Source organism: Propithecus coquereli, unplaced genomic scaffold, assembly GCF_000956105.1.
Source record: "Propithecus coquereli isolate 6110/MARCELLA unplaced genomic scaffold, Pcoq_1.0 Scaffold206, whole genome shotgun sequence".
NCBI lineage: Eukaryota > Metazoa > Chordata > Mammalia > Primates > Indriidae > Propithecus > Propithecus coquereli.
The window spans coordinates 3,649,476-3,670,324 of record NW_012145634.1 but is presented as its reverse complement, the minus strand read 5'-3'; positions in this window follow the sequence as shown (position 1 = coordinate 3,670,324).

Below are 20,849 nucleotides of genomic sequence, written 5' to 3'. Positions count from 1 at the left end.
TTAAGGACTTGGGCTTTAAGTGAGATGGGAAGCCTTGGAGGGTCGCGACCGGAGGGGAGTGTGATCTGATCTTCCTTTTCACAGGGTCGCCTGGCTGCTGTGGGGAGAAGGGGGAGAAAGGTGAACTCCGGCGGACCAGGAAGAGGTTGTTGAAATGGTTCCAGAACAAGACGACAGGTCACCTGGGCAGAGTCTCACAGCTGGAAATAGGACAACTATGACCCTACTACTGTGACCGCTGAGAATGCGTCTTGAGGGGCGACCGCAGTCCTGGGAAAACTAGGGGAACAATAAACCCTTCTGCTTGGTGCACTGTGGGGTCTTCTGGGGCATAACCTTCCCGGGAACCTTTGGATTCCCACGGTTGCTCTAACGCAGCTGGGGTTCACTCTTTGCACCCCTGTGTGCCAGGTCCGGCGCAGACACAGCAGTCAGTCAACTGGCTCCCTCCTGTCCCGTGGAGTTTACAATCTGGTGGGGGAGGCAGACAAGCGATGGGGAGTCACACATGGTAACAGGTGCCCACGGGTGCTCACCTGAAGTAATTTGGGTGGATGGTAAGGGAAGAGGGGGTGATCCCCTAGCAGACCTGAAAGGATGAGTAGGAGTTAGCAAGAGAGAATGGGTGGGAAGAAAAGGAGTCCCAGGCAGAAGGGACAGCCTGGAGGTGAGGGAGATCGAGATTGTTCTAGAAGTTCAAGTGTTTCGAAGTGGCCGGGTGCAGAGTGTGAGAGATGGAGTTAGAGGCGGAGGGCGGGGGGCTGGCAGGGGTTGCGTCAGGAAAGGCTTGGTCTGGGAGGCGGGGCTTTATCCTCTTGGTCAAGGTCGCCCTCGCCACATGCTGCGGCTGCCTGTGTGAGCGACTCGTGGCCCCAGTTCTGGTCCTGGGTGAAAAAGCACCCACAGGGCCCCCCAACCGCCTGAATGGCCTCTATCGCACAATCTGGGGTGTTGAGATGGAAGCAGCCTGGAAGCCACCGATTCCGTTTTCTAATTGGAGAATTAGTCCCCGACAGGGGGAAGTGCCTCGTCCAAGGACACGCTGCAGAGCTGGCCCATAGCATGGGACTTGGGCTCTTTCCTGTCTGAGCCATCAAAGGTTTCTTTTCCCCTAAAATTTTGCCCTGTGCTTCGAGCAAGCAGCTAAAACTCAGCTAAAGCCCTCGGCGTGGGCCTGGCACATAGTAAGTGCTTAATCAATATCGGTTCTCTCCCTCTTTCTCTTTGTGAGTCCTAGCTCTGCTGCCACTTCCTGGCTGTGCCAACTGTGGGCACGGCCTTGCCCTCTCTGGACCTCCTCTTCTTTGTGGGAAGGTGGGACAAGAAGCCACCTGGGGCTTCTGAGAATTGAAAGGGGCCAACACTTATTTGGGTGTCCAGGGCATTGTCCCATGATTCCATTTCTGCTAAGATTTCTGCCTTACGGGGCAGCCCTGGACATTTGCTTAGCCCAGAGCCCTGCAGTGCAAATTGGAGACAGGGGCAGAGGACCAAAGGGGAGAAGAGCCGAAGTGGCCCCGCAGCGTGTTTGCATTTGGGTTTCATCCCTCCAGAAGGGCTGTTTCCAAGCCGGCTGCCTCCCGTCGCCTTTGAAGATCCTTCCACGCAGCAGCCATCCATCACTCTCCTGGCGTGAGTGTTAAGTACCAGCGCCGGCCGCGGGCGGGGGGAGGGATTGGGAGCGGGGTCAGCCCAGGGCCAGGGGATTAGAAAGAGGCAATCGACACAGAGGGATTGAGCAAACCGGTTAACACACAGGCTGTGAGGGAGACAGTGCCTGCCGGGTCAAATCTCCAGGTCCTGGGCGCTGGCAGCTTGGCAGCCTCATGTATGTTCTATGGATTTTGGTTACACAGTCTTGTTCTTCTTTTGGGGAAATGGTTTTATCTTACATACTGCAGCCCTCTCCAGCCTCAGGGATGGGCATGCGACCCTGGCCTGGACAACCTGCACGTTTCAATGTTCCTGTCCATAGAGAGCGGAAAGGATGGTTACGTGACCCCAAACTGGTCCCATGACACTGGAATTTCTGCTGTGGTTGCCAAGATGCTTTGGGGCACACTTGGAGTTGCTTTTGGCTATCTACCTCCACGAGGGAAGAGTCTTCCTGAGAATAAAGCTATCACAAAAGAAAGCACACCAAGGGATTGGAGAAAGACAGATTCCAGAGCACCTGGATCCTGCCATGCCTGATGTTGTTGTCTTAGACAAGGTTTTGTATTGTTTTGTTTTGAATTGGATGTATGTCAAGAGTTGACAAGAGTCCTCACTACTACATTCATTAGGCATTTGATTTGAACTCTCTGGTCCTCAGTTTTCTTATCTGTAAAATGGGTATGACAGCAACACTTCGTAGAGCTATTATGGAAGTTAAACAAAATAATACATATAAAGCACCCGCCACAGTGTCCGGCTATAATAAAAGCTCAATTCAGCCATGATTAAGCCACACTCATCCTTTTATGTTCCACAAAGCCCTTTCTCATCCACTCGCTCTCCTCCGAAGGGTCTCCGGTGAGGTTTCAATGCGGTATCATGAATGTAGTATGCCTACCGTGTAGCCCGGCACGTTGACAGTGTGGACGTTCCATGGTTTCCTGATTAGGAAGTTATGAAACGGGGAGACCAGTGAGCTGAGTGTGGCGAGAGTCATCTGGGGTCAGGGTCGGGATGGAGACCCCAGGGACATGGGTAAAACAAGAGACGGGATGAAGTGAGCTCTGACTTAACGCAGGACCCCGTCCGTGTGCGTGCGTCTGCGTGCGTGTGCGTGCGTCTGCGTGCGTGTGCGTGTGCGTGCGTGTGCGTGTGCGTGCGCATTCCTGTGCCGCGTTTGCAGGAAGCGCTGGTCGGACTGCTCGTTCTCCTGTGCTGAGCGCTGGCCACGCTCCGGATGGTACTATCTGCCTTCCGTGCCTGTCTCCCACCAGGCTGAGCCTCCTGCAAGTAGAGGAGGGGTCCGGTGAAGCTCGGTATCTTGGCGCCCCCCGGCATGCCGCAGGTTCTTCATAGACACGTGTGCGAAGGAACGAAAACGTGGGCGGCGAGGACCTCGGCCCCTGCTCCAAGGAGCTCCCGCAGTCAGCACGGGCTTTCCTGTGCAGCGACGTTTACCTCGCGCTGTCTAGGAGCAGCTCTGCACAGCGGTCGGGCTGAGCAGATGGAGATCCGCACACCGCTCTCCATACTCCTAACATTGCTACGATCAAATATTTAAAAACTACGTTCTGATTACAAATGCAATACATGGCTCGTTGTAGTAAATTGGGAAATTAAAAAAAAGGAAAAAAAAAAGAGAACCCATCCATATCTCATCCCCTGGAGATAATTACTATTCTCATTTTTATATATATCCTCCCAGAGTCTACACATTCACACGTGTATTGCTTTCTTTTCTTCCTGTCTTTTTTTTTTTTCACATCATCAGGGCTCACATGGCAATATCATTCCTAACTCACCCAATAACGCCTCCTGAATAATTCCCGCATTGTAAAATATTCCTAGTTAATGTTATTTTGATTGGCTCGATTGAATTTCATGATTTTTTTAATGACACGTTTCTGTGTTTCTGCCATTTTGGCCTTTTTTCCTCTCCAATTTTCAGCCGTCCTGAGTGTTGTTTCTGAAATACACTGTTTTCTTTCCTTCATGGGCCTTCACCTGGGCTCTCCCAAGTGTACCCCTTTTCCCACCCTTCTTCCTTGGGCTCATTTGAGTCAGCCTTGAGATCCCAGCCTGGATGTGCCTCCTCCAGGAAGTCTTCCCCGATGCACCAGTTCTGCATCAGATGTCACTCCTTCCTGCACAGCCCTCTCCTTTTCTCATCACAAGGATGCACAGACCTGGCTTACTCCTGGCTGGACTGAGGACTTCCAGAGAGCCCAGGGCTGCCTCTTATTCGTGGCAGTCCAGTGCTGCGCAAAGCAGGCCATGAGTAAATATTGGATCCATGTGGAATCAACACCGTGACACACATCCGTGCATAGCTGCCTCGGATCATTGTGGGCAAAGTACTGGGACCCCCATTTGATGCCTCGGACTCAGAGAGGCTGCGAAAGGTGAAATGAGGCAGATCTGGGCTTAGAATCCAGTTTCATCTGATTCCAAAGTATTGTTTCCTCTTTGCAATACCTCCTCCATCCTAGCATCTCTGATTGCTTTCCCTGTTTCTTCCCCCCAGCCTCCTAGCCTCTGGAAAAGTCCAGAAGCAGAGGAGAAGAAGTTGGGGAGAGGGCTCTGTAACCTGGGTAGTAGAAGGCATCACCTGCCCCAGCCAGAGAGAAGCCAAGAAGACTGTCGCGCAGATAGCATTTCCCGTTACTCTTCTCCGGGGGAGAACTTGGCCTCCTTCCCTCTTGCCGGGGACTCACGAAATCTGATTTGAAATCTACTCAAGTGTACATTAACCAACTTCCTCTTGGCACGGGCTGGAGAGCCTATAATTAGAGCAGACACCATACCACTTAGTGGGTTTTGTTCACATGAGCAGAAAGTGCATCTGCAAAGGGAGATGGCTTCCGAAGCAAACTTGGGTACGTTCTCTGGAGGGTTTTTGCTAGCTGTGGGCCAAAAGGACGCACAGGCGACTGCCTTTCTAAGTGCAGAGATTGGGGCTGGCTGGGCTGGGTGGGGAGGTGAGGCTTGGATTCGAGCACACTCGTATCTAAATCCCAGCTTCAACGCCCAGGGCAACTTCTGTTTCCCCATCTGAGCAACTGGGACATTAGCAGTCACCAACCTCTCCAGGTTATGTCGTCAAGGTCTAAATAAGATGGTGGAGACACAGATGTATATACCAGAGAAGGTGCTCAATTAAAACTACTATCACCAGCCCGTATGGGGCACTTGTTATAGTCCAGGCTGGGTTCCAGCACTCTCCACGCATTAATGAAGTTAGAGTCACAACAGTCCCACGTGATAAGTCATATTAATTCTTCATTAGACATTTGAGGAAACTGAGACACGAAGAAGTTATGCCGCTCGCACGTGATCACACAGGATGATGTGTGATCGCCTTTTACTAATCTTTCAGGGGCTGGGGGAGAACGTGACAGTGTGAGGTGGCATTTGGGTTGACTCATGAGACGTATGAGCTCATCACTGCTAAGAGCCAAGTTTTCCTTATTAGGATGCGGGCCCCCAGGAAGGGCAGAGAGTTCAAGGCAAACTCTCGTTTACTGGGTGCACCTTATATAATCTGTGTGCTTTTCCAGGTATCATTTTATTTCGTTCTTCTCCCCAGAAGATCGCATGTATAAAAGAATAGACTCAGAGAGCAGCTGCATGTCTTGCCCGAGGTCATGCAAAGCTGTGATTAAAACCCTGGTCAGTCTAACTACACGTGAATGACTCTTTTTACAATACCGCGTGTGCTCGTCGGAACTCTTTGGGATGCAGAGGCTGGTTTAAGGGAAAAAGGAAACTTGTTGGATCTTCAGGAGACCTTCAGGCATGGCTGAATCCAGGTGACTGAATACAGTACACGGGCATTTATCTTTCTGCCTCTCTTTCCCCGGCAATGGCTTTATACTCAAGCAGACATCTCATTGTGGCCAGATCTCCATTTGCCTTTTGGTATCCGGCACTGGCTGACCACCCCACACCCTGTTTCATTATTTCACCCCAACCTGAAAGACTAGGTGATGTGGCCCCCAGTGGCCAGCCTCCGGGGACTCAGAACAGAGGAGGGAATGAAGTAGAATGGGCTTGGGGACAAGAGGAGAGGAAGGATACCCAATATCCCTTCCAACCTCCACACCCATGCTCCAGTCTTGGTTCTCTCTTTGGTGCTATAGATTTTCTGCAAACAGCAGAGGACCGTCTCTGTCCTAGGGCCTGGGAATCCTTCTTCACCCTCCCAGGCGTTGGATGGGGTCCTTCCCACAATGGACCAATCAGGAGGAAGCATGAAAGTGTCTTCCTCTGACTTGGAATCTCTCTCTGGCAAAACCCAGTGCCCCACCGCAGTGCCTGACTTTGGTTTCTCCTTTCCCCAGCTGCCCGCTCAGACTCTTGCCCAAGGCCCTCTGATTTCTAGTGACTTCCTTGGGCCCTGCTTCTTTCCTGCTTGCCCTCCAGTGCTGAGCTTCTTCTGTGCAACCACGTCTGTTCCTCCTTCCACCCCCATCCTCACCCCTGCCAGGCCTCGACCCATCAGACACCTCTGGCTTGCTCTGCCTTCTTCCAAGAGGTGGCACTGGGGGCTAGCCCTGCTCACTCCTTCTCTGCCTCCTTGGTTCTTGCCCAACTGGGCACCCTTCCCCCGCTGTGGGATTGAAGGCCTCAGTCTTCTCAGCTGCAGAAATGGGAATGCTCCCTCTGATGTGCCGGCCGTGCTGGGAGCCTGAACTCCATGGCTGTATTTACAGCGACACGAGCACAATATGTGAGGAATTACCAGGAGGCTCCGCGCTGCCACGAGGCCGGATCTGTACTGATATCGCCCCATTACGAGGTGTCATGTTGCATTTGCAGGAGGTGGCTGTGTGGAATTCCGCTCTCACGCGCTGTATGAAATATGCAACTGCCTCCTCTGGAAGGGATGAGGGCTTTCTCCTTGCTTCCTGGCTGTTCCGCCTCAGCTGCAGGCCGTCACTAATGCAGGATGACACCAGGATCCGAGGGAGAGCCTTGGGGACCTGGGACAGAGGCGTCAGGCTGGGGCAGAGTGGAAGGAGGGGTTGTGAGGTCCTTAGCGACCCCAAGTCAATGAGAGACTTGTTCCCTGCCCTAGAGGAAAAGACACATGGGCTTGGATGGAGTTACGCGTGGAATCGTGTTTCTTCACAGATTCTCGTGATGAAGTCCTAACCCCCTGGACCTCAGAATGTGACTTTATTTGGAAATAGCGTGGTTGCACATGGAATTAGTTGAAATGATGTCATTCTGAAGTCCGGTGGGCCTTCCTCCAATACGACGGGTGTCCTTACCTAAAGGCGAGATTTGGACACAGAGACGCACGCGTGAAGACCGGAGTCATGCTGCCCCCAGCCAGAGAACTCTCAGCTGCCAGGAGACAGGCCTGGGGCAGACCCCTCCAGAGCATCTGCGGACGGAGGGCGGCCCTGCCGGCACCTTCGTGTTAGACTTCTGCCCTCCAAACCGCGAGAGAGCAAATTCCTGTTGCGCTATGCCACCTGCTTGGTGGCATTTGTTATAGCAACCCTGGCAAACTAATACAGGAAGAAATGTACAGATTATTGGAGGACCAAGGGGGTGCTGCGTGGGTGGGACACAGAGGATGGACTCTAGAGTCAGCCAAAATTGACCTTGACAATGGGAGTCAAAGCTTTAAGAGGAAATTTAGTGTTGAGGGTGAGAATCGGGACTCTGGAGATAGAATCAGACATTCTCTGTTCTCCCCTGTGTGACACTGGGTGAGTCATCTCACCTCTCTCTGCCTCAGTCTTCTCATCCACAAAATAGGGACAACAACAGACCTCATGGTAGTGTTGGGAGAGTAAATGTATAACACCTGTTATGCACGGAACATAGTCTCTGGAATGCAGTCCGTGTCATTGCTGGTTGAGTGACCTTGGGCAAGTCACTTTGCTTGTATAGGCCTCAGTTTCCTCTTCTGTAAAAGCCGGCTAATAATTCTGACCCCACATTTTCTGTAACAAACATTTAATAAAGTATAAAAAGTCCCAATAACTGGCAGGTGGCATGGGGGAAAATAATTGTTCATCTTCATTCTTCTCTTTTAGGTTTCCCAGCCTCTGCTTGAATATCTCTACTGATGGGCAACTCATTACCTTTCATGATGTTTATTCTACTGGCAATGGAAGCTCCACACACACACAGAATCTTTTTTTAAAGGAGACTTGCCAAAGTCCCATCGTGTGTGATTTCTACTCCTCAAGCTCCCATGTTACAGATGAAGGCGCTGAGGCCCGGGGACCAGGGAGAAAGACTAGAGATGAGGCCTCCCAAGTCCCCGCCCCCTCCGTGCCCTGGCCCCCACACCGACCAGCTTTCCCTCTGTTCTGTCTGTTCATCTCCTCTTGAAACTCCGCAAGTGTGAAATGGGCGAGGGACGAGGGTGTGTGAGAATATGGGAGGTGGCCCACTGCAATAGCCTCCTTTCCAGTGCCCTTCCCTCCACACTTGCTCCTTCCCCTCCATGTGCTGAGATATGAATGACCTCGCACCACTCTCTGCCTGTAACCTTCACTGGCTCCCTATTGCACTTGGAGAAAATCCCAAAGGCCTTCGTTTGCCAAACAAGGGCATACATGGCCTGACTCTGGCTCCTTTTCCCACCCTATCTTGGGCTCTTCTATCCTCACTTACCTTTTCCAACCCCAAAGCCTCTTTTTATGTCTTCAGACATGCATCCTCATGGGCACCTTGGGGCCTCCCTGTGCTCGATCTTCTGCCTGGGCATGACGTGGCTCAATCTCCCATCCTTTAGGTCTTGATCTGAAGCTCACCTCCTTCCAGAAGCCTCCCCTGCCTGTGTCTCCTAGCTGGGTCGATACCCACCCCCACATCTCACCCTTCCTCATCACGCCTATTCATTCCACCATCGTGCATGACGCCAATGGCACTTATACTTATTCTTCTGCTACTTGGATGAAGGCAACCCTGTGCCTGTCTTTATTCCCGCTGGGACCCTCTGTGCCTGGCAGGTACTCAGCAACTACCTTTGGAAGGGTTGGATCGTAAATAGGTGAGCTCGGGTATGGAATGCATTGGGAGTGGGACATGATTGTGGCTCCGGGGTACTCATCTATGTGTCAGGTTTGTGGCTCTGAGATGACAGATTGGTGAGTGACCGGAACTATAGCCCAAAAGAAACGGTTGAAGAAACTATGGGAGCTTAACCCGGCAAGGAGTAGACTTGGGGAGTGTGACAAGTGTCAACGTGCCCACGGAAGATCGCACTGTTCCCATTCACCACGATGTCTTCAGAATCTAGCCCCACCTCTGACGCCTAATGGAGACTTCAGTAAATGTGTCCCCAGTGAATGTCTGCAGAGAGAAGAATACCTGCAATGAATGAAGTTCGAGTTTCAGGGACACAGAACTTGTCTCAGTCAAAGACAAATCATTCTCATGTTTAGCGCTGCCCAGAGCTGGCACAAGTTTGGGGGCTTGGTGGTGACCTTCACTGGGGGTGTTCAAGTCCCCTCTGGCTCTGAGACTTAATACTCGAAGGGATCTTTCTCTGGCTGGGCAGACATGGACAGAACACAGAGTAGCTTTCCCTTCCCTCATTTGGCAGGTGTAGGGAGATCTGGGCAGGGAGGTATGAAAACAGGTCAGCGCTTCCTCCCTTGGCCAGAGGAAGGTCCTGTTTGTCTGAGACCTGGGTCTCGAAGCAGCAGTATGTATTTTGAGAACAGATCTCTTCCCTCCCTCCTTCTCCCTTTCTCTGTCCCCTGACGGGAGTCCTGCACAAGCCTTGTCGCCTGTTCGCTTGTTTAATGAGGAGTTCCCCAGGTCTCAGAGGCCATCTCAGAATGCTTGTTGTCAAAGTCACAACAAACAGTCCTAATTAAAACCAGCCTTAGGTCTCTCTGCTTGGGACTGGAGCTTGGCATCATGTGAACCCTGGAAAAAAACAAGTTGGCAGAGGCTTTAGTGAGAGCTTGGTACCCAGAAAGCCAGAGCAGAACCACTTCCGAGGGGCCGAGGGGGCTGAGGGGCCGAGGGGCTGGCATTTCCTCGGGTCAGGGGCTGGTCGGGACAGATTGTGTGCTCGGAATGACCCTTGAGTGTGATCCCAGTGGAGTGGAGGTGATCTGGACTCAGACAGGTACAGTTCAGAGTTTCAGATCCTCTGGGTGACCTGGAGCGAATCACTTCTTGTCCCTGGGTGTCAGTTTCCTCATCTGCATACGGGGATAGCAACAGCGTTTGTCCCCTGGGGTTGCTGTCAAGAGTGTGCGAGGAAGCAGCAGCCGCGGAAGGCGCCGGGGCACCGGAGGTTTGGGAGGCAAAGAAGTATTTCTCGTGTTGAGGAACTCACATCCTCGAATTTCTGCTGTTTGGCCCAGTAGTTGCCTCACAATGGAGAAATGCCCTTTTACAGGGGCCATTTTAAGTGAGAAATGAGGTTATTTCTTTCACTTCTTGAAAAAAAATGGCTCAGGAATCTCAGAATGCCAGAAGAGGGGTGGGTGACCTTGAATTTTGTTTGGCCTGACTCCTGCACGGTGAGACGGTGGTACTCGAAGGCCAGGGAGGGAAGGGTGCTTGTCTACGGCCACGTCGCATGTGAATGCAGCATCAGGATTAGAGCACAGCTCTCCTATTCGCCCCCTTACACTTTCTGTTAAATATTGGTAGGGCGGCAGTAACGGCCGCAGTCCGAGCCCTGTCGGGGAGATGAGGAGCAGCCTCCCTCGGGAAAAGAAGCTGGGATCCTGGGCAGTCTCTTCCACCCAAGGCCTGCGCACGGCTTAGTCTCAACACAGGAATTCGAACATAACAAAGCCACAGGCTGACAGTCTTGCACTCACAAGGATAATGCTGGAGGAGCTGAAGGGGAAGTAAATGCTCTCTTGACTTTCCAAAGGAAAACAATTTTCTTTCTTGGTAACTGCAATTACTTGAAAACCATGTCAAAACAGTAGTGTCTCTCTATTAGTCAGTCTCTCCTCTCTCTCTCTCCTTCTCTCTCCCTCTCCCCTTTCTCTCCCTCTTTGTCTTCCTTTCCCTCTCCCTCTTCCCTTCTCCCCTACTTCTCCTGCCCCAGCATTCAGTACCACGGACAGAGCCACACAAGTCCCGCCCACAACCCTTAGCTGACCTATGCTGGGAAGGAGGGCAGCCGTCAATCAACACCTAAGGTCTGATGAGCTTAGCCCCTCACGCGGCTATTTCACAAAGCACTGCTTTGGGCTGCATTTCCTTGTAAGTGGGTGAGTTCCATAGCGAAAGACATTTTTGAGAAGTTTGGAGGGCCCCCATCTTTCAGGTACGCCTTAGAAAGGTCGTCTGCACTAAGTGAGATTTGCCGCCCATTCCAATTAAGGTCCCTTCTAACTCCAAACCCCTTTGAATAATAAATAGATAATGAGACGGAGAAAAACAAAGGATGTGTCATTAACAAAGCCGCAGACCACAGTTACAGTGGCAACTTCGGGGCCGGTTAGCTCGATGATTGCTTGGACAACTGTGTCTGTACCCAAAACACCCAATTAATGGTCATATTCTCACTGTCTGATCACTGAACAGACTGGGTGAGAGGTCACCAGATTCCAGCTCACAGAACTAAGTAAGACCTTTTTGTAGGTTCTCTTCAGCACCCTCTCATTTAATTACAGAAACAATTGTTTGAACAAATTAAGATATCAATTTAGCAGAAGGATAATTGTACAAATGAAAAGTCCCTCCCAGGCCAGGAAAATAAGGATATGACTCCCACTTCTGCCCTAATCAAACTCGTTTTATTTTAAGTTTACATTTGTGACCCGTTTGGAGTTCATGTCTCTCGTTGGCTCATGTCTTTAGAAGTCTTGTCTTGTAGGTGTGACGGGCAGTAAGAAAAATAGTATTTACCCTGTGAGAATCTCAGGTCCTCAAGGATAGAGTATTCTCTTCGCTTGCCTGTACATTGCCAGACACTCAGTAAGTGTTCAGAAAATGTATGATGGATAAATACATGCATAATGAATACTTGTTTAAAAAGGAAATTGAATTTTGAATTTAAGCTCAGTGAGGGCAGGAATTTATGTTTTTTTTTTTTCTTGTTGAAAACCCAACATCTAGAACAATGTTTGGGACATAGTGGGTGGTCACTAATGAATCGTTTATTGTGTGTGTGAGTGTGGACTGAATGAACAAGGGATCCGTTTTCTTGCTAGCTGTGGGAGCTAGAGAAAGTAACTTACTCTTTTTTTTTATGGATAAGGATGTGGAGGCTCAGAAGAAATGACTTGTGGGAAGTTGCTTGGTGAGTGTAAAATGATATGCAAATGTGTATCAGTCATCAGTGGATGCGGTAGTGCTGTGTAACAAACATACACTTCAGTGGTGTACAGCAATGAATGTTTATGGCTAAGGCAAGCTGGGCTAGGCTGGGGGGTCTTTCTGGTTTCCGCTGGACTTTTCCTTTCTGAGCCTCAGTTTCCTCATCTGCAAAATGGGTTTAACAATAGCAGGGCCCATTTTGTGAAGATTAGATAAGGTAATATAGGACAAGTCCTTAGTCTTTATGCCTTTATATTAATTGAAGGCTGACCTGGACTTGAAGGTTATGGTGGAGACAAAAACAGACACGTTCCCTACCTCTGCTGGGAGCAGGATAGCGGTGGTGACGGTAGAGACGGACATTACACAAAGAAATGTGGAACTGAGCTGTAATTGCTGCAGTGAAGGGGGGTGCATGTGCTTCTCTAACAGTCTCCAATGACGAATTTAACCTCATCGTGGAAGTTAGAAAACACTCCCCTGAAGTGTCACTCTCGGGCCGGCAGCTGAAGAAGCATCACCTATTAAATCCTCGATAAATGTTAGTTGTTATCATTATCCTCTTCTTCCTCACCTCCAGAGGCCAACTTATGAGTGGGAAAGGACAGGATTTAGCATTTGATCATCAGCTCTATCCCAGGCAATTTCCACATTATTATCTCATTTAATCATCCCAGCAATTTCCTGGGAAGTAGGAAGGATTTTTATTCTCACCCGATGCACTAAGTCTCAGAGAGGTTAAATTGTCTTTGAGAGGAATTGATAACACAGGGGTTAAAATCCAGGTCTTTGGGACTCCAGAGTTCTTCCTCCTGTAGACACCACCATGTATTATAGTTTATATCTCCGTGGTGTCATGGGTTGGCAGTGGGAGGTTTTGTTGAATCTCAGCGGTGCTATCTGCCCAATTCCTGTCTTCCCAAAGGTTGAACAGCACCCCAAATACCACCATTAGCTTGGCAGCCCTTTGGTCCTCTTCTTGGTAGAGTCTTTTTTGGACTCTTTTATAGTGGCCAAGAAAATAAATCCATTCCCCATGAGTGGAGACACATTAAGGTCTTAAAGGAAGAGCTGGATTTTGAGAAAGAAGAGAGATTTGGGAATACATATATAATAAAAGGCAAGATGATGATACATAGACCTCCCCCCTCCCTGTTAGAGTCAGAATCTTAGGGACCATCTAATTCAACCCACTCATTTAATGACTGAGAAACCTGAGTCTCAGAGAGGGTTAGGTATTTGCCTAAAGGCACACAGCATATGACTTACACAGTAAGGATTTATACCAGGGTTTCTTAACTGCTTTTGTGGGTTTTTGGTTTTTATTTTTCCCTCTGTACCATACTCTCTCCAGTTTGGAGGGGGTGGCCCTTCAAATCCCCTCCTAAAGGAAGGCAGCCGATTTATGGGTTAATAAACATTTACAAGGAGCTGCCGAAAAAACAGACTCAGGTAGACAGGAATTATTCATTCAAATTAACTATAAATTAAGATCAAGCTAATTTAGGCCTATTAAAATGGAAAGCATATTATCTCTCATTCAAAGGAATTTGTATTTGATGCAAATAGAACAAGTTCCTAAACTTTAGAAATGTTCTTGGATTTTTCATCTCCGTAGTCAACCAACGGAGAATGGGCCCCCCATTTAAAAACAGGGGAACATAAGGAACAATAATTAGTTATGTAAATAATGTGGCGTTCTTGTTTATAATTAGTTCAAGAATAAAATAAAATTCACGCATGTCACAGGACTAATTTTCGTATGCAAATGAACAATCAAAATTATAAACGGTAATAATGCAGTTTGGGAGATGTGACAGTCTCGATTTATTAGCAGGGGTGCCAGTTACAGCTGATGATGGCTGACACTGGGAGATTTCCAAGGTGCCCAGACCTGGAAAATTCTCACCCTTCAAGAGGAGAAAATCTAACTATTAATAAAACGTTTTGACTCCTTTTAGGTTGTGGGTGGCCGCAAAGTGAGCCTGGGGCTCCCCTGTGGCTGGAGAGGGAGGTGCCACACCAGGCAGAGAGGGGTCTGGGGTAACTCTGAGAAGGTTGCCCTGGAGTTTGACTGGCAGGAAAAGCAAAGATAGGGCGTTCTAACCTGGGCTCTGGACCTCAACAGTAGGCACGACCTTGGGCAAATCACCTCTCCTTGCTGGGTCTTGATTTCCCCATCTAGGATGGAGCTGTTCTTGAAGAGGGGGTGGGAGTTTTGGAGTTCAACAGACTCGGGTTGGAAACTTGGTTCTACCACTTGTCGACTACAAAAGCAGGGCTTTCCTCCTTACCTATCTGCACTTAGGTACCCTCACCCGTAAAATGACAATCGTGTTCCTTGTCTTTAGGAAGTGTTAAATTACCTAAAAGAAACACTAAGCACATGTTTGGGGCACCAGAAAGTAGAGTACCAGGGGGAGGAAAGGTGTGAGACGATCAGAAAGTCTAGGGAAAAAAAAGCTGCTGAAATTTGGCATTCGTGAGAGCTCTGTGTCATTCTGAAAAAATAAAAGTACCTACGACTTCTAATTGAGAATTACATACGGAATGTATGGGTGTGCATTATATATAGAATGTGCCTTGCTCCTTGGAATGCTGTGAGATTGAATGCAATTACACATATAAAATAATTAACACACTGGCTAGAAGCTAGTAGAAGTGTTTAAAATGGTTGTAGCAGTTATCATTGTTAAATGAGTGAACTGTATTCCATAATCCCTGAGCTCCTTCTTAAGCCGCAATCTTCTAGGCATCTGCTTGGAGGGAGGATGCTTAGGTCCAGACAATAGCCGCATCAGGACCAACACGGGCTGACGGGAACTTTCAAGGGAGGTTGGCCCAAAGCTTGCTGGGAAGGGGTGGCAGCAGCTGCTGTAAGCATCATTGAAGGGGATGGTGTGATGAAACGCAGTTCATCTGATTTCGCTGGTCTAGAACTATCGCCCTGGGCAGCCATGGTACCCAACATTTTGCAACCAGAAATCCTTGCCTGCTAGCTCTCAAGACTGGAAACGGGTGTTCATGTCACTATGATGTGCATCATGTTACCTAAGATTTACCTATCCATCCATCCATCCATCCCTCCATTCATCCCTCCATTCATCTGTGAAAACATCAGGAACACTTTAAGGCTAACTGCATCATGCAATGGATAGAGACTCCAGTTTTCTTGAACTTGTGGCACTCCAAATTTGGGATAAGAATGAATAATTATTAAGCAACCACTCTGTAATGGGCCCTATCTAGAAGCTCTAGATACATAACCCCACTCAGTCCTAATGACAGCCCTAAGAGCTATAGAAAGCAATTATTTATAAAATAATAGTAGCTACAGGCTGGGCGCAGTGGCTCACACCTGTAATCCTAGCACTCTGGGAGGCCAAGACCGGAGGACCGCTTGAGGCCAGGAGTTTGAGGTTGCTGTGATCTAGGCTCTAGCCTGGGTGACAGAGTAAGACTCTGTCTTAAAAAAAAAAAAAGCTACAATTTATTGAATGTTACTAAGTACTAGTAACTGTGCTAAGCCCTATATGAATTATCTCATTTAATATCCCCAACAGCTTCGAGAAAGAGTTACTCTTATTTCCCAGACTTACCGTTATTGCCATGATTCAGAGAGGTTAAGTGACTTGCTCAGGGTCACACAGGCACATTAAAAGTCAAGGCAGGCCTCATCCCTGGTTTTTGGAATTCCAAGTTGCTCGCTGTCTGCTTCATTGTTCTTTCAGTTAACTGGTCTCATCGTGGAGGGAGACATGCTGGCTCCAACCTCGCTAGACAGTTGTGGGAGGAGGAAAGACAAGAACTTTCTCCCAGAGTTGTCTCTTCACTCCTCGCCCCAGGGGATGCACCCCCTCCCGAGCACCCTGACAGGCCAGCCTGTACTCAGAGCAGCCTGGGCAGGCCGTTGATGGCTCCCAGATGTGCACGTGCCCGGCTGTCAGGCTTCCTGGAGTCCCTGGATCCCAAGAGCAGTGGGGGACCCTGTAGGGTAAATTGTTTCGCCGGCTCCTGGCCAGGAGGTGCGGTGTGGCGACAGCTCAGCCTGGTTGAGGATGAAGGGGCAGGCGGGCAGGCGGCAGACGGCAGTCCTTGGTAGCGCAGGGTCCCTTGTTCTGCAGGCCCGAAGGAACTCACGTTGGCAGAGAAAGGCCCTGGCAGGTAGGGAAGCCCACCAGAGCAGGCAGATATTGTCAGACCCCAATATCCTCTTCCCCTATGCAGTTCTAGAATGACACAGCTGGAAAAGCCACAGGAGTATCAGTTTCTATCATCTTTATTCTTTCTGTGTGGTTTTCCACCTTGTCTTAAATATTAAGTCAGGGAGGCACAGGCCCCTAGGAGAGCCTGTTGCAGGGTGTGACCCTGGTTGGGGGTTGGCCAGGAAGGACTTTCCTGAGGGAGTGACATTTGCACAAGGACCAAAGGATGATCAAGTGAAGGGTCACTTCATCTCTCGAAGCCTCAGTGTCCTTATCTGTGAAATGGGATAACGGTAACATCTGCATTGCAGGATATTTGTGAGGATGGATGAGATGACCTGGGTGAAGATGTTAGCTTGGAACCTGGTACCTAGGGAGTGCCCAGCATATCGCAGCTTTGCCCACATTCCCTTGATGCGAAGGTTCCATGGATCGGAAGGCTCATTGTTGGCTTAGTAACTGCTGATCAAGGGGCAAAGAAAAATGGAAGCCCACCATGAGAAATGTTGGGATGGTGAAGCACACAGTCGAGAAGGGGCCTCACTCTGCCGTGTGTGTGTGTGTGTGTGTGTGTGTGTGTCTGTGAGATGAAGAAGGTTGCACAGAGAAGCTGGTGTCTAGGCCAAGTCCTAAACAGTAAATAGGAGTTTACAAGAGAACAAAGGAAGGAAGGGTGTTGGAGGTAAAAGGAACAGCAGATGCAAAGTGATACAAGTATGAGAGTGAGTGTCACCCACCTTGTTGTCTGATGCCTGGGGAAATTCACATGGGCACATGGAACAAATCCCCAAATAAAACAACCATTAATAACACAATACTATTACTCCTAATAACAATAACAACCAAAGCAATAATAACACTGACCACAACCACCACCACCACCACCACCATGCATTGAGAGGTTTCATGGTCATAAGTACCAACATATGACCATGGCCCTTCACAACTCAACTGGGTCTCCCATCCCACCTCCCCTCACCTAATGTGCACAAGTCACTTTCCCTTCCTTTCTGACCCACAAACACTCGGGGCTTTTGTACTTTCCTGTCTGAGCCCTCTTCCCCTAGGACTTTGCAAGGCTGCTTCCTTCTCATCATTTGATACCCAGCTCAACTATCACCCCAGAGAGGCCTTTCTGACCACTTCCCAGCCACTCCATTCCTACTGCCCCTTCAATTTTTCTTTTAGCACTTATCAGTACCTCTCTGGAATTCTCATCTACTTGTTGACATGTGTGTGGTCTTTCTCCCCTACTGGACATATGTTCCTTGAGAGCAGGGACTTGTTTATCTGGCTCACTACTCACATGTCCAGTGCTGAAGAGAGAGTCTGGTATATCATTGGCCCTTAAAAATACAGGTTGGCTAAATGAATACTTGCATGGAACAGCAGTTAGCTCTGTGTAGAATATGCCACGTTTTATAGGATACTCTTTTAAAATACACTATCCACTATTGGATTTCCTTATTTCAGACATGTGAAGCAAGAATAGGGCAGTTTGTAACCACTTTGGTCCTTCTACTGCCAGCAGTATTCCTTCACCCAGAAAATGTATGTGGGAGCCAAAAATAGATAAATTACATTAAAGATTAAAATTGAGAATGTCTGTTTATTGAAGACACCATTAAGAGAGTGAAAAACGTATGAAACAGACTGGGAGATGATATTTGAAGTATATACTTGATATATATACTCCCACAAATAACTCATATCTAGACTGTATAAAGGACTCCCACAGTCAGCATGAAAAGGCAGACCATGCTGTAGAAAAATGTGCAAAAGACTTGAACAGGCATTTCACCAGAATGGATACTGAAATGACTAGTAAACATAGGTGTTCAGTTTCAGGAGTCAAGCAAAAATGCAGATCTAAATCACAGCATGATACCGTTGCACCTGCGTCTTTATGGTTAAAATATTTTCAAAAGCTAGAAGATACCAGGTGTTGGTGAGAATGTGGGGTAACTGGAACTACGATACATTGCTGGTGGAGAATAAATTGATACAACTGTTTGGGAAACCTGTTTGCCAGCATCTATTAGAGCCAAACTCACTCATATCCTGTGACTCAGCAGTTCCAGTTCTTGGTATAAATCCAACAGAAATATGTACATATGTGCACCAAGAGACTTGTAAAAGAAAGTTGATAGCATCACTCTTTGTAATAGTCACGACTAGAAACAGCCCCAATCCTCGCCAACGGGAGCATGGCTAAGTGAATGGGAGTACATTCACTCGGTAGAAAACCAAGTGAGAGCGAACAAACTGCAAATACGTATAAAAATTCGGATGAATCGCACGCACATCATTTTGAGCAAAAGAAGCTAGACGAGAAAAGAATACGTGCTGTGCGAGTCTATTGGCGTCAAGCTCCAAAGCTGGACAAACTAACCTGTGTGTTACAAGTTAGGATGGTGGCCACCCTGCGGGGTTGGTGGCTCGCGGGGGTGTGAGAACCTTCTGGGGGTTGGGGAGTGGGGTGAGGGCTGGGAGTGTTGAGTGTTGCTGGTGACACAGGTGTGTTTGTTTGGTTTGGGAGAATTCATTGAGCTGCACGCATATGACTTGTACACCTTTGTCAGGGTACGTTATATATTAATTGGATTTATTTAAAAACATTTATGGGCTCTTGCCGTGTGCAAACTGGGCTGGACGCGGGGGAGCTGTCTCAGTCAAGAGAGATGGAGCTCTAGCCATGGCTGAGCTGGAGAGAGCCATAGACTCGCTGGGTGGCCTCGGGTTAAGAGACCTCATTTTCCTTATCTATAAATTGAGAATCCTAATTCCTCCCCCTAATCCGGCCCAGCTGGTGAAATTCCCTCCTCACTGCTCCCTTCTCCTCTCAAAGAGACAAGCCCTCCCTGCCATATGCCTCTTTGTTTATTTCCACCCAGAGCTACCTTTCAAATCCTGGCCTGGAAAAGCAAGGCAAGGAGGGGGGCTTCCACCTCTCTGCGTCCCACCGCCCTCCTCCTGGGATCTGCAGGGCGAGCATGAAATATTTAAAAGCTCAAATTGAAATCCTGTTAGCGCCAGGATTTTGTAAAGCCGAGTTCTGCAGGCGCGGGAACATCAGTATCTGTTTGCTGGTGTCATTTAGGGACCCCGGCTTTCCAAATCATTGACTGAACCTTTCTGTCAATCCAACACTTTTAGGGCAATTTAACTTAATAATACCTTTGTCGGCACCGGCGCCTGTATCTGAAGGGTGATTACCATAGAAGTTATTTTAGGTTGTTTAATGGAATGTAGTAAATTCTCGATTGACGGGGCAGATCCTGCAGAATGGCTTTTCAAAGTGTTTACCTTGCAAAGCTTCCCCCCTCACTTTCACCAAACTTACTACTTTGAGCCGGTGCAGACTTCGTAAATCATTAGCAATTGTTCTCCCCCTCCTGCGTTCACATGCATCATTAATTCTTTGTAAAAAGTTCAAACTGTCCGGGGCTTAATTGTTATCACTCGGAGAACGGCTGGAAATGGATGCGGGCTCTATTATTTCTGTCAGAAATTTTGACTTATTGCACTTGGTATTTTACCCATCACATCACCGCCTCAGTTCAAGAGAGAGGAGAGAAGGAAGGGGTGGGGGGAAAAAAGAGCATAAATGCTTTTCCTTGAAACAAAACAAAAAAATGTAATAATACATATATTTCTGGGGAGAAAAGTCAAGGATCCAGGTGACAAAATAATAATTCCAATCCCCCAAAGATAAAGGAGGAGGGCAGCATTTAGGAGGAAATTTATATTGCAAATTTTATTGGTTTGAACTGTATTTTTTAGTCTAAGTTTTGAAGGTTCTGTAGTTCTGGGAGTCTAATATATGATGATTCTAAGATGTTGAGATTCTATGAGCCCAAGTTCCCAAAGCGCCTGATTTTAAGGATAAATTAATCCCACAGTCCAATATTCAGGACTGCTAAGAGGCATAGTATATCAGGATTAGAAGGGTATCGACAACTATCGCAGAAATATTAATAGCTAATGTGTTGAGAGCTTACTACGTGCAGACACTGTGCTAAATGCTTCACTTGCGTCACCTTACTTATCTTCACGTCACTCTAAGAGAGGTGCTGTTATAAACCTCTTTTTTTAGCTGGGGAAACTGAGGCACAGAGAGGTTGAGTAACATACTCAGGGACACACAGCTGGATAAAAAGCAGAGTTAAGCTCTGACTCCAGGCCCCATATGTGGAGAGCTTAAGTGTTAATATATTGTGTCCCATCTCAAGACATTACTCTTTTGTCCCAGCTGGCATGCTGTGCATCAGTGCACGCAAGCTCAAGTGACCACATTGGTATGTGGGTCTATTGTCAGATCGCTTCCCACGTGACCCGGCCCTGGTCTGTCTTTTGCCTTTGTGGATACTGCTCATCCAGTCCAGCGGGTCTTCCTTTCCCATTCATCCTACAAGGTCACCTCCTCCAAGAAGCCTTCAATCCTTCCCCACCACAGATGAAAGTGATTGCTCCATTCTTTGAATCCTCCCAACACTTGGTACCAGGGAAAAGGGTAGTGAGGCACTCTGGTAGACTGGCCAAAATCATGCACTAGGGTTGGAATCTTGCTTATGCAGTTAAATCAATGTGCTGGACTTGAGTTAGGCATGTCAGCCTTGAGTTAAGCCTCAGCTTTCTCATCTGTAAAATGGGTGTAACAACCCCTGCCTCTGTTGTGAAGATGAAGGGAGGTGCTCAAAAGGAGCTTAGTACACTGCCACACCA